The sequence below is a fragment of the Anastrepha obliqua genome, chromosome 3 (genome assembly GCF_027943255.1).
Source record: "Anastrepha obliqua isolate idAnaObli1 chromosome 3, idAnaObli1_1.0, whole genome shotgun sequence".
In the NCBI taxonomy this organism is placed as follows: Eukaryota; Metazoa; Arthropoda; class Insecta; order Diptera; family Tephritidae; genus Anastrepha; species Anastrepha obliqua.
In genome coordinates this window covers 52,328,931-52,343,897 of record NC_072894.1, presented here as the reverse complement: position 1 = coordinate 52,343,897, position 14,967 = coordinate 52,328,931, and positions in this window count along the sequence as shown.

Sequence of the window (14,967 nt, the reverse complement as noted above, 5' to 3'; positions counted from 1 at the left end):
AACTCTATGCGCTACAGCAGCAATATTCTTAACAGAACGTCCAATTCTTGGCCTGCAACTTCTTTTTCTATCCTCGACAGAACCAGTTTCTTCGAATTTTTTCACCAACCTCTGAATTGTCGACTCATTCTGGCGATTATTTCCCCCAAAAAATCACGAATTTGGCGGTATGTTGTTCTTAAAAATCGACCATTTCATAATAAATTTGAATAATTTCAACGCGTTGTTGTATCGTTTAAAATTGTATATCTTTATACTTGACAAATGCCAATGATGACATACAAAAGGTACCGTATACGAATTATTCACAATTGGCATCTAGGCGTCACTCTGAAAGACCGCATTTTTCAGCTAAAGGCGTGATCATGAGATCGGTTATGAACTGAAGTTCTCTTAATTGGGCAATAAACGCGAATTAATATTTTGCTCGCTAATTTGATTTTACCTTCAAGAGTCGAGGAGGAGATTTATGTTTTTCCCCCAAATGCGTAAAATTACTCACTTTCTCCGAGATAATTTAGAATTGGAGGATATCAATCATTAAATACTTCGAACGATTATTTTGTGAAAAGTATTGAATATTATTTTTACTGTGCAGCTCAATGAGCTTTACTGTATGCAAGCAATGCGTCAGATGTTTAAAGACGAATAGTAGTGCAAAACCGGCAAATGTAAACGTGACTACGATCGCGTGGTAAGAAAATACTAACAAAAAAGCGAAAGCGTAAAATATTTATAAGTATGTATGAGCAAGTGTAAATACATTTGTAGATACAAGAAATGGATGATGCAAGCATACAAATACACTTACATTGGAACATATTACCATCATTGCACACAAAAGATTCAACTTTACTTATATAAAAGCAAACAGATACAGGGCATTGTTTATAATTAGATGAGAATTTAAATTCAAGCGTACCAGTTTGATTTTAATATATGTAAAATGCTCTTTTTAGGTAGATTCTATATACCTACATTTGTAGTATATATGAATGTGCATATATAATATATGCGTACAAGTGCCTGCAATTAAGAAGTGAAAAAATGTAAACATTTTTAAATCAATATTGAACGGAGTGTCTGTGAATTTCAATGCACTTACTGCAAATAAAATTATAAATATTGGTGGTATTCACTTTGTGAAGTAGCAAAAAAAATTTATTTAGAAAAATAACTTGAGAAAAGCAAAGAACGTAGAGTAAAATAAAATAAAATAAAATAAAATAAAATAAAATAAAATAAAATAAAATAAAATAAAATAAAATGAAATAAAATAAAATAAAATAAAATAAAATAAAATAAAATAAAATAAAATAAAATAAAATAAAATAAAATAAAATAAAATAAAATAAAATAAAATAAAATAAAATAAAATAAAATAAAATAAAATAAAATAAAATAAAATAAAATAAAATAAAATAAAATAAAATAAAATAAAATAAAATGAAATAAAACAAAATGAAATAAAATAATGCGAGATCCAAATGTCGCTGCAGACAGATGTCGAAGATGCAATAGTCGAAGTGAGACATTAGACCACGTGCTAGCGGGATGCACCACACTGGCAAACTCTATGTACCTGAAGCGACATAATGACATCGCGAAAATAATCCATCTAAAACTGACGCGGATGTACAACTTCAATCCAAGCAAAATACCGTACTTTAGATACACCCAAGAACCTGTTCAAGAAGACTCCAACTACCTTATATATTACGACCAAACAATTTTAACAAATGCCACAATAGGCCAGATATTTTCCTCATTGATAAATCTCAAGCGACTGGTTATATAGTTGATATTGCTGTTCCTCTAAACAGAAACATGCAAAAAACATATGCAGAAAAAATATCCAAATATTCTGACTTAGGCATTGATGTCAAACGCCAGGAAGGAAGGTGCACATACTACCAATTATCATCTCAGCCCACGGACTAGTGCATAAAAACTTAGCAGACAACGTGAAAACTCTTCAACTCCCAGAATATTTAATTTTCGACATGCAGAAAGCAGCTTTACTCAATTCTTGTCATATAGTCCCAAACTTTTTACAGTAAACGTTTTTCTTGTTTGTAAAATTGTACCTGTTATAAATTATTGGCTTGCAGCAAAGCTGTCGCTAATTAATGTAAATCACTCCTTTATTGGGATGCAATAAAAAAAAAAAAAAAAAAAAAAAAAAATCAAACAGCAGCTGCCAACAAACCTGACATTATCTTGTTCGACAAGACAAATAAAACGATCGAAGTAATCGATATAGCGGTGCCCCTTAATCGCAACATCCAAAGCACATACTCCACTAAAATATCGAAGTATGCAGTTTTGGCCATAGAACTTAAACGGATGTACAAAGCGAGGAAAGTTAATATAGTACCAATAATTATATCTTCCACTGGATTAGTGCCTAAGCACCTAATCAAAAATTTGAAGAAGTATGACTGCCAACACCTTTTACAAAACATGCAGAAGTCGACCATACTGGACACATGTGCAATAGTTCGTACATTTTTAAATATTTAAGTAATAGTAATCGCATGGGCGTAGAACTTGGACTACGCTCCACCAGAGCACAATCCCTTGCAAATTTTATCCGGGATGTGTAATCTCCGGCAATAGCCGAGATGGATTAAGCTCAAATAAAATAAAATTAAAAAAAAAAAAACAAAATAAAATAAAAAAAAAAAAATAAATTGAAACAAAATAAAATAAAAAAGAATGAAGTAAAATGAAAAAGTTTGCATAAAATATACAATAAAACGAAATAAAATAAAAATATGTATAAGATGAAATAAAATAAAACCAAAAAAAAGAGTAAACCGCGAAAAAAACAGTTCATAAAAAAATAAAATAAAATGAATATTTTTTTAATAAAAATAAAATTTACATAAAAAAATTAAATAAAGTGAAGCAAAATAAAATATAATAAAAAAAAAACAAATTCATTTAAATAAAAAGGAGTTAAATAAACAAAAAAATAACAAAAAAAAAAATTAAAAAGAATGAAATAAAAAAATTAACATAAGAAGTAGAATAAAATAAAGTGAAACAAAGTAAAGTATTATATAATAAAAAAAATAATAATAAAATAGAAGCAAATAAAAAGGAGCCATACAAAAAAATATTATACAAAAATTTAATGAAGTGATTTTTTTTAATAAAAATAAAATTTTCATGAAAAAATTATATTAAAAAATAGTAAAATAAAAAATAAATAAAATAAAAATGAGTAAAATAAAAAGAAAATTAACATAAAAAATTAAAATAAATACATACTGTATTTTGTATATAATTGGCGCTTACACCCTTTATTGAGTGTTTTTGGCGAGCTTTTTGATGTTTTTCAATAAATAGAGGGACATAAAATTTTAGGCTGCCGCCAAACGGCAGATAATTTTTTATGCGTTTTACATTTTGCGCCTTTTGCAACCCTACGTGTAATGACCTCAAAACATCTTATTAATGGTCCTCATTGGGACCTAATAATTTTCGTTTTCAAAATATAAAAGGCAATCCTTGTATTAAAAAAAACTTTTTCTGTGATTTGGTGTTTCATGCCCATGATTACGAACCTGGGCACTACCAAATAAAAAAAAAACATTTTTAAATTATGACACTCTTACAAAAATGTATTGTATTTTGTATTATTTTTTAATTAATATAATTTAAGGAATTTTTATATTATTTTGTTTCATTTTACTTTGTTTTATTTTATGGTAATTTTTATTTTTATTTTACTCTTTCTCGTTTTATTTAATTTTTTATTTTCTTTCATTTTATTTTATTTTATTTGGATTCATATGTTTTTCATATATTATTATTTATTTTTATTGTGTTTTATTTTATTTCATTTTACATTATTTTATGTAAATTATGTTGTTTTATTTTACTAATTATTTATTTTATTTCATTTTATTTTGTTTTGCTTCATTTTACAGTATTTTGTTTTGTTTTATTTCCCCTTATTTTATTTGGTTTTATTTCAATTCATTTTTAATTACATCATTTTATAATTTTTTTTGCTCTATTTCACTTCACTTTATTTTCTATTTTTTTGTCTTTATATATTTTTATTATAGGTTAGGTTTCGGAATTTTAATTTTTTCTATTTGCTTTCTTTTATTTTATTTGAATTTTTTTTATTATTTTTTTTTTATTTTATTTGAGCTTAATCCATCTAGGCTGTTGCCGGAGATTACACATCCCGCATAAAATTTTCAAGGGATTGTGCTCTGGCGGAGCATAGTCCAAATTCTAGACCCATGCGATTGCTATTGTCTAAATATTTAAAAATCTACGAATTATTGCACATGTGTCCAGTATGGTCGACCTCTGCTTGTCTTCTAAAAGGTGTTGGCAGTCATACTTTTTCAAATTTTTGATTAGATGCTTAGGCACTAATCCAGGGGAAGATGTAATTATTGGTATTATATTCACTTCCCTCGTTTTCTATATCCGTTTAAGTTCTATGGTCAAAGCTGCATACTTCGATATTTTAGTGGAGTATGTGCTTTGGATGTTGCGATTAAGGGGCACCGCTATATCAATTACTTCGATTGTTTATTTGTCTTGTCGAACAAGATGATGTCAGGTTTGTTGGCAGCAGCGGTTTGATCTGTGGAAATAAATCTGCCCCAGTACAGTTTAAAATTTGCATTTTCCAATATTGGCTTTGGTTCATATTTAAAATACAAGACTTCTTCTTGTAAGAGACCGTGCTTATCGCAAGTTGTTGGTGGATGATCTTTGCTATATTGTTATGTTTCATGACATATGTATTCACGGGGGGCAAGTACGCTACATCCAGCAATTACATGGTCGATTGTTTCACCGTAAATACCGCACCTTCGGCACCTATCTTCTATTGCCTCGCCATGTATCGACCTTCGGAACTTTCTTGTTGGAATAACTCGGTCCTGGATAGCGATTGCGAAACCTTCTGCTTCAGAAAATAGCTTTCCTCTTTTTAACCACAAATTGAATGATTGTGCGCCTATCCATTCCATTACAAGATCATGGGGATGGGCACCGTGAATTGTTTTTGCCCTCCATGCTGCGATAATTTCTTCTGGGGATTTAATCCCCTCAGATACTGGGAAATCCTGCTCCATCAAACTGGGCGGGGTAAAGCCATTATCTGCCATAGCGAGAGCTTTAAATAGATGGGACTCGCTGCTTACAAAATATGTACGTAGCTTCAAAGTTTGCGAAAAGTGTAGACGCGCTATATTAATGATTCCTCTCCCACTAGCGTTTCGAGCAAGCGATATTCTTTACACAGCGCTTTGAGGGTAATGGCTTTGGAACTTAGTAAAAGTGGTGTGTATCAGCGTTTCAATCCGAAGGATGTCTCTCTGAGACCATTTTATTACTCCAAACGAATAAGTCAAAAGAGGTATGGCCTAGGTATTAATTGCTTTGCATTTATTTCCACTGTTCAAACTCGTTTTTAATACAGCTTTAACACGTGCCTCAAATTTGTTAATGAGGCTTTGCTTTACTGTGGCTCATTCCTTTAAGTTGCAGAAATCCTAAATATTTATAAGCTTCGCTGCTATGCAAGTTGTCTGTAATAATATTTTGGTCTACTGCGTAGTTTTCTTCGGATTCATCAAGCTGACCTCTAATCAGGTGTATTATTTTGTGCTTATCTGTTCCAAATTCCATTCCCACGTCATCGCTAAAAGCTTGAGTGGCATCTATCAGCTCATAAAGCTTTTACTTTTTGTCTGCGTACAGTTTCAAGTCGTCAACAAACAGAAGATGATTGAACGTGTGCTCTCTTACTTCCGTTGTGAGTATAAACACATTTTGTTTAAGTGTGAGAAGCCTGCTAAGTGGATTGAGACCAATGCAAAACCATAGGGGGCTTAAGGCATCCTCTTGGAATATACCACATTTGATTGAAATCTGTTTTGAAACAGTTCCATTTAGAACCAGTTTTGTAAATCAAAAGCTTTTTTGTAGTCAATAAACGCGACGCTTTAATTCCGCCTTCTTCTCAGAGCGACTCCTGTGTTTGCAGTGTCTACTATATAATAAGCTGATCTTTACAGCCCATCGTGCGCTTCCTGCAACCTTTCGGTTCTTTACATAAAATGCTGTTAATTTCACAATATTTTAGAAATGAAACATATAGAATCGAAATGATTACTGCAGTATCAATAACAGATTCTAAAAATAAAATTTCATACATATTTTATTCATAGCTCGTTTTCAATAAATTGTACCTCAAAGTGGCAATAACGCTCCGTAAAATGTGCAACACCAGCATTTCAGTTCGTTTTAGCATTACCAGTCCGTTAGAGTTACATTTACAAAAGTTGTTGGCTATTTTATGGTACAGAGCCTAACTATCATATAAATGATCAATTTCACAATAGAAATTCAGAATAGATATAAAACTTTGCGAGAGCGTACAATTGCACTTTACTGCAGTCAACGTAAGAATTGCAATAATTGAACTGCGTATTGCAACATCTTTGGTGAAATATCACATAAAACCATTGAGCCGTTCTAGTATGAGTATTGTAAATGTCATGAAAACAATACATACTTACACATATATATGTATATAGTACATTGCGCTTACTCATGATAACACCGCTGTGACGTCAGCGGTTGCTGGCAATGACTACGCATAGTCGGCTAGCAAAAAAAAAACAACGCGTGGCACTTGTGCTTGATTGCATGAAATTTGATAACGATATTTATCGGAACATGATATTTGCCTCATCAAGTTCACAGTATCTTCATGCATACATACATGAGTGTGTGGACTTTTGACAAAACATCTTTAGTCGATTTATGAAATTCAAATGCCGAATGGAATTTACACTTGTACAAGAGCGATTTAGTCATTTATTATTCCGAAACTTCGTTAAACAGCGAAATTTCCAACGTTCCAACAAATATGTGTGGAAGAGTGGTGAAAAACTGTCTCCGAATGTTCAAACACCTAGAGATATATCTGTACAATAACAATTTGCATACTAAAATTTAAAATGCGTACCAAACCTGGAACGATCCGATATCACAATTATGCTGTATTTGATTTCAATACAAAATTTTAGTCCCTATTGGAGACCCCCAATATTTTTAAAAGTTCTCGTTTTCCAGCATCTTGATTGTATGTATAGGTACTTATTGAAAGGCGATATTGGGGCTTGGAACATTTTTCTCAGGAGACATTTGTGACCTCCAAATTGGTATTTTTAAAGCCGTCTGTCTAACTAAATTTGTCTATTAGAAGTTTTAGCTTTACTTAAGTTGTTTATGGTAAAAGTTTGCAGTAAATATCCACTAACACTTCCAAGACGTCAAGTAAATTTTTATTAAATGAATCGGGCCAAGGAGAATCCATGCATACAAAGTGTTGCTACTAAAGCAGCTGTGACGTGTTTTATTTTTTGTGCAATTTGGTTCTTTGCATGTCATATGCTCTGCTTTTTGTTGTTGCTTTGTTTATTTACATTCATTGATTGAAATTTTGTCGTTGAAACCACCAAATTGGAAAACAAAAAATACATGCAAATCTAATTGTTGATTTAAGTTGCTACGCAAATTATATTTCCATTCACTCAAAAATGAACGAGAAATTTTAAGTACAAATTCAGGAAATATTTGGAATCTTAGCGAACAGCTTTTACCTTAATAATCAACTCATTTAAGAGTACGCAATGCAATTATTTGCTTTCTTTTGAATGCCCGCTTATAACAGCTTCAATTACAGACCAATTGATTCTAAATAGGAGCCGTTTCGGATTCACATGTGATTTTTCTTTGGCTTCAATCGACTATCTTTTTACGACGCTTAGCGGTTTAACATACACGCGTGCACCCATGTTAATATATATGTATGTACTATAATTGGCGCGTACACCAATTTGGGTGTTTGGCCGAGCTCCTCCTCCTGTTTGTGGCATGCGTCTTGATTTTGTTCCACAAACGGAGGGACCTACAGTTTGAAGCCGACTCCGAACGGCAGATATTTTTTATGAGGAGCTTTTTCATGGCAGAAGAACACTCTGAGACTTTCCATTGCCTACCGACGGGTGACCGCTATTAGAAAAAACTTTTTCTTCATGTTGGTGTTTCACCGAGATTCGAAAACATTAATAGCACCACGAAATTCTGCTAAGTGTTGACTATTCATTTATTCTTCATTTTAATTATTTCTAAAAAATTAAAAAAAATTCAACAAACTTTCATCGAGATTTCAAACTTTTTAATCAGTATTTATAGAGTGCGCAGTTTTATAGCCCATTGAAGTTTGGTGTAAAGATTTAGTCGCCAGAAAAAATGACGATTCTCAATAATTTTTTTCTAGTTAATTGCTTTATTTTACAAAAATAAAAACACAACATTAAAACATGATGTTTTGACTTGACTTTAGCAAAATTTCAAAACAAATTATAATAGTAATTGTAAAAGTTTTCGCTGTATGTGTGGAGCGCGTTTCGCCAGAAGTACCTTCCGGTGATCATCACAAGTCCTTGCAGAATCATCTATATAAAATCAAGAGAAATAAGTTTTATTAATAGATAATCTTGTGCCTGATCGAAGCTTTTTTTCAAAATGAACAATATGGCGGCCTCAGGAAATATTTTTCAGATTTTCGAGAAAAAAAACGACAATTAATTGTTAAAAAAAAATTAAATTTTTGAAAAAAAAAATCCTTCGATCAGGCTTGAGGTTTTTATGTTTTTCAAACGCAGAGTAAATTTTATTGAAATCTGCCAAGCGGTTTTTAAGTTACAGTGATCACCAGTTCAAAAGACATAGTTCTGAGAAAACTGCGTCTAAAGTTTTGCGAACGCTCCGGAGAGCCCGAGTGCCCTTTACTAATTGTTGGATAACTCGGAAAGAATATTGTCGGATTCACTTCAAGTTTTCACACAATATTTTTAAGATATTATACTTTAAGAAAATGCAAAAGAAAAATCTAATTTTTTTTTAAATTCTGACTACCCCTAACCCCATAATAAACCTCAAATTTGACATAGCTGAAGAATCACGTTGGAAGTCACAATTTTTTTTACTGCTGATCTGGTGCATTTTCCCCGCATAAAAAAATATTTCATTATTTATTTATTCAATTTATTTAACTAAATAATAGAATAAATAGGATCTATGAGTTTAAATATGACTTAGGGCTAAGTTTTTCAATGCCGTTCCAGTAAAGGCCAAGTCGATATCTTTGATAATATTTAGTTCACTTGAACCAGAAATTGCAATTTGTGCATTCATATCATAACTGAATTGAAGCTGACATCGCGAATCGTATGAAGTCAATGCCTCTAAAAATACAGCGACTATAAAGCAAATTTTATGAATTCTTTTTGAATACGCTCAATTCTTTTTATATGAGTGACCTGGAGGTCCTGCCTCCAAATAAAACCAGCATATTCTGAACGGGTCCTATGCTATATACAACTTTTTGAGAGAGAAATGAGAAATGTAAACAATTACGCCGAACAGAGGCTAATAAAGCGTATGCATTCGAAGTTAAGTAGCCTTTAACGTTACTGAATGTGGGTTTAGAGTCGAAATATACACCAAGATCTGTAATTTGATCTACAGTTTTCAGTTTAGTCCCCGAAATATGAAAAGTAAAATATATAGTATTAGCATTTCTTGAAAAAACTACTTGAAACCATTTGTCAGTATTCAAATATAAACGCTTTCTCTGACACCAAGCATACACTCTGTCAAGGTCAGATTTCAACAAAACTGAATCTTCAACATTCGATATGGCGGAGTAAATTATAAGATTATCAGCGTAAAAGAGAAATTTCGAAAAGTAATCACATTAACTTATATCATGAATAAAAATTTTAAAAAGAAGTGGGCCCAGAATACTACCTTGAGGAACCCCAGGGGAAACCTGGAAACGACGAGAAGTTGTGTTTTTCAGTGCAACTGACCAAATCCTATCAGATAAATATGATGCTATCCAAGTTAGGAAGGTTGAATGAAATGCGAAATAAACTAATTTAGTTAGCAAAATTTTATGAGCGACCCTATCAAAAGCCGTCGAAAAGTCGGTGTATACAGCATCTCCGCTATAGCCGCCCTTAGAGGTATCGGTGCAGTCCTCAAAAAAAAAAAAAATTGCAAGGCTAGACACCGTAGACCTTCCACTCATAAAACCATGCAGATTCGGGCTTGTAAAACTAGATACAGCAAAAATCAGCTTTATCCTACAACAGTCGGAAAAAATTGCGAATTGTAAATTTCATAATAGGTCTATAGTTTGTGACATCATTCTTATACCTATTTTTAAAGATTGGAGTTATGTGAGCTCTTTTCCAATCCTGCAGAAGTAGTCCAACGGTGAGCGATTTATTCAAAATTAACATTTATGGCTTTGTGAGCGAGAAGCAGTTTTTAAGGAGAACAGGTGCTACACCATCAGCATAGGTTATAGATGAGGGTTTTAGAGTTGCAATCACTTCTTCAACATCATCTTCCGTCACGGATAATGCGTCAAAGGAATGAAATAGGGGAAAAAGTATAACACTGCCGAGAAATAAAAAAAATAATAAACATGAATGCGGCTTTTGAACTTCTTTAAACTGGTTTAATATTGCACAAAAAATTAATGGACTACAAAGCTGCACACCTAACATTATTCTAAAAATGCTTACTAAAAAGTTAAAAATCTCGGTGAAATTTGAAATTTTTTAAATTTACATACAACTAATTTTAGAGGCATATTCTTTAAAATGTGTTTCACCGGAAAATTTTTGCAGCTTCACAATATACAAAGTCGAGCAAAATTTATCACCCTATCTGAAGATTTACAATAAAGATTTCCATCACTCAAAATCATTTGTTTCTTTTTTTTTAATTTGGTAAAAATGCTTATGCTTTTGCTGCATAAGAGTCTCACTAAAGGGCTACGCCGCCAGTGCTAATTCGGGTTAGCATTCGAAAGGGCCGAAATTATCTTACGCCGCAGCTGCAAAAGTGATTAAAAAATCAAAAAAGTTTGTTGTGATGTGGAATTATACCGCTGGGTGTACAAAAATGTTGATGACTTTTTCGAGCGCAGCTTGAAGCGAGTGACGACAAAAAAGCAGGATAAAGTAATCGTCCAACTTTATAAGCGGGGCCCTTCTTTGCGACTACGCCAAGCACGCACAATTCTTGCAGAAAAGGGTATACAGGTGAGTATCAACACCATCGAACGTCGACTGCAGGAGGCGAACATATCCTACCGTCCCACATCATCAAAACCACTGCTGTCAGAAAAACACATTGGGAAACAACATAACAAGAAAATGGCGTCACAGTAATGGATTGGCCTTCCCAGTCCCTAGACGCCAACCCCATTGAAAATGTGTGGGGAACTATGAAAACGCATCTTGCCGGAAGGCCAGTCCTCTTTGTCGACGAGTAACGCCGAAAAGCTTGTTCAAAGCATGAAGAAGATGCCAGGCTATACTCGACAACGATGAAGACTACACGGCTTATTGGGTAATTGCAACTCATAGTTTTGTACATACTTTCATGTAAAAAATATTTTAAAGATATATCTTTTATACTTCATGAATAATCGCGCATCTTTTTTCTGACATAGACTGTAAGTTTAATATTATATATATATGTATTACCGTTAATTTACCTTTGCTGCTACATTAAGCAATAAAGAAGTTTTAGTTTTAGAGACGTGTTTTCCGAAGTTTTGTTATCTTAGCTTTGATTCACATACAAGTACAAATGAGTCACAACTCAACCCTCTTCGCATTTCTCCATTTCTCAAATTCATATATCTTACATCCGAACAAATAATTTTGGACAATATGTATGCTTGCAAAAAGCTATATTTTCGTATTATTTGTATGTAATTTGAAAAATTAGTTACTGAATATTATAAATTGCGACCGACACTCTGCAAACGCCAGCATATCCAATATTTGATATCATATCTTGATTGATTTATGCATGGATATGTAAATGTATTTCCTGGCCGTCTATCGGAATCAACATAATTTCGAAAAAACAGAAAAATTGTGCTTGACTTACCGCCGATACCGACAAATTTTAAAGTCTAATGTATTTATATACTACATATAAAGAATATATGTAAAATATATGATTATCGAATTGTCCAACAAGCATTAACCCCACAACTACATACACCTTCTATAAATTATGTTAAAAAACTCTGTTAAAAAAGAAATGTCAGGTGATGGCCGCGAATTCTATTGTTAAAACATATCTGCCTTACCGAATTTTTTTACAACACTGCCTTAACATCAACTGTTATTTCATGATTTGATAACTAAATTGTAATATTACCGTGTCGTTCAATGCGCGAATGCCGCTGTATCCGATTTGTTTGGTGTCATTTTTATAAAGGAAATGTTAAGGCAACATGGTGCCGCATGCAAAAACGGCACAAAGTCAAAACAGAAATTTGGCAGTTGGGGACACATTTAGTAGAAAGTGTAATTATGGGGTTGGTTTTTATAAACTTATATGCAAGTATTTTAGATTGGAAATCACATTGGGGTTAGTCCAATAAATGGTACTTTCGGCCCCTCTTTTGGCATAAAAGTCTGCCTACTCGTATCCTTCATTCGTCCTGGTACTCAAAGGTTAGGTTCAAAGGTACAGATCCGTCGCGATTCTAATGTTATGTAACTTAAGGGGGTATTCTAGTGTAGAGGCATGAATTTGAGGTGTTTTTTCGGGTGCTATAAATAAAAAATAAAAAATATTTTTAGTATCCATTTTTTAACAAGATATTTATTAATGTTTTAAAAACACAAAAAAATGTAAAAACTTAAAAAACGAAAAACTCCAAAAGTTATAAGTTTTTGAAGTGGGGGGTTAACAAAAAATAGCGCGCTGCACCTACCACGATTGGAAGCGTTGTAATAATCTGAAACAAAAAAATAAAAAAGATTGTTAATCTTGATGAATGCTGCTATCGTACTTACTACAAAAAAGTTCAAAAAAAAATTTTTTTTGGCCAAATTACGGCTGCTCGAAAAAATGATAAATTTATTTACTACTTTTTGTTACTTTCGAAAAATAGTGAAAATTTTATTTTGTTTATAATAATAGTAAGTACGATAGATATATATATTGAGAAGGCTCTCAATAATAATCCATAAATCGGTTAAGTAGAACCTGAGAAATCAAGGTAAACATTTTGAAATATATAGTTTCGAGAAAAACGCGTTGAAAGTTTTGGGTGCAATAAACGCCCTGTGGCATTCCAGCCGAGCCAGTTTAGAAGTCGCGACACTAAAATCGCTCCATCTCTGGAAATAATTAAAATTTTAACAAATCCTTTTAAGGACATATTCCTGAAAGGTTAAGCTGAGAATATAAAAAAAACCGATTTTTTCGAATCTCTACACTAAAATACCCCCTTAAATTAGAAGGAAACAATCCAACATTTTCTTGGAAAATGGCCAATATTAAAACAAGATTCCTGCATTTTTTTTTGTAAATAAAGTCCTTAGTAATATCGAAATAGTCCATGTTCGAAATGGTGTAAGTGATTTTCTATGGAAAAAATTAATCAATTTTATTTCTGGTGCTTTAAAGTACAGACAATTTTTTTATAGATTAATAGTTTTGTAAATAAATATCTAACTAATTTTTCTGGCAGACGACTTTTAAAAGCATTGCCGTATGTTTATTTAAATGAAGTAAATAATATTGTAAATAGAATTTGTAAGATTTTTTGTGAAAAATATATTAAATGAATCTGTCTATCTACATACCTAGAGGTAACTCTATATTCAATATTTTTAAACTAATTTTATATTACAAATTTTATTAAAAAAAAAATTAATTCAAAAGCAGAATTTGTAATTTGAAAATCGTTTTCAGCAGAATCATCATCATATCAAAATTATAAATCATATTATCTCAAAAGTTTGAAATTGTGTTTACTGGGTGTGTATGAACATTCAAATTTACATATATGTAAGTGTTTATGTTTATAAGTGGAAATAAGCTTTTACCAATGCTGATCACTTTTTCCCGTTGAAAACTACTCGCTCATGCGGCACTGAGCTTGAAATCAGGAGACGCGCACGCACTGGTCAATTAGTCAATATAATCAGTCACCTATCCACATGCATATACCTATATACCTACACACACATACACATACTATATATATATATATATATATCATTTGAAAGCGTGTACTCCATTGAAAAATCCACTCATTTTTGGTAATTTTCCCCACCCATTGCCTGCCTTGCCTCAGATGATTTGTTAACGGTGCGCCCATCAATATATACACACATTCGCATATTCTAATGAAAATTGATTTCCGATGATAATTATATTGATAAATTTGCAAACCTTTTATAAAAGAGACTCAACTACTTAAATACATACAGACTATATATGGTTATAAATACTTCACATTAAATTATGCAAGTAAATGATGTACTTATTTGTTTGGAAAGGCAATAAGTAGGTGACAGAACCTTTTTGACAGCCGCTAAGTGAGCAGCTGAAGTAGACGTAGAAAATCGGTAGCCAAACTCAGTCATAGTTGGTAAAGTACGAATAAGTAGGAATTATTAGTAGTTCCTACATCACACATAAAACAAACGAAGCTAAAGAAAAGTTAAAACAAAAGTGTTACCAAATATGTTGAAAATCATAAGATTCCAAAGATGTCACTCACTGACCACCATTTACGCGTACAGTATACGCGGAATTGGCAGTGAGTTGTCGAGAGCCGAGTGGCTCAAAGGTAAGTGATCGCACACGTTTAACTACACATACATATTTGTGAACACACATATGGGCATAATTATAAATTTATTATGTTTGTAACTAAATATGTACAAGTATAAAGTTGAGCGCCGGTGGTTATAAAACTATGAACACGTCGATCAGACTAAAGCACCAATACTTTTAAATAATAAATCATCGTGAGCTAGCTACAGTTGCCCTGAAGACAGCGAAGTGTGGCCATAAGTG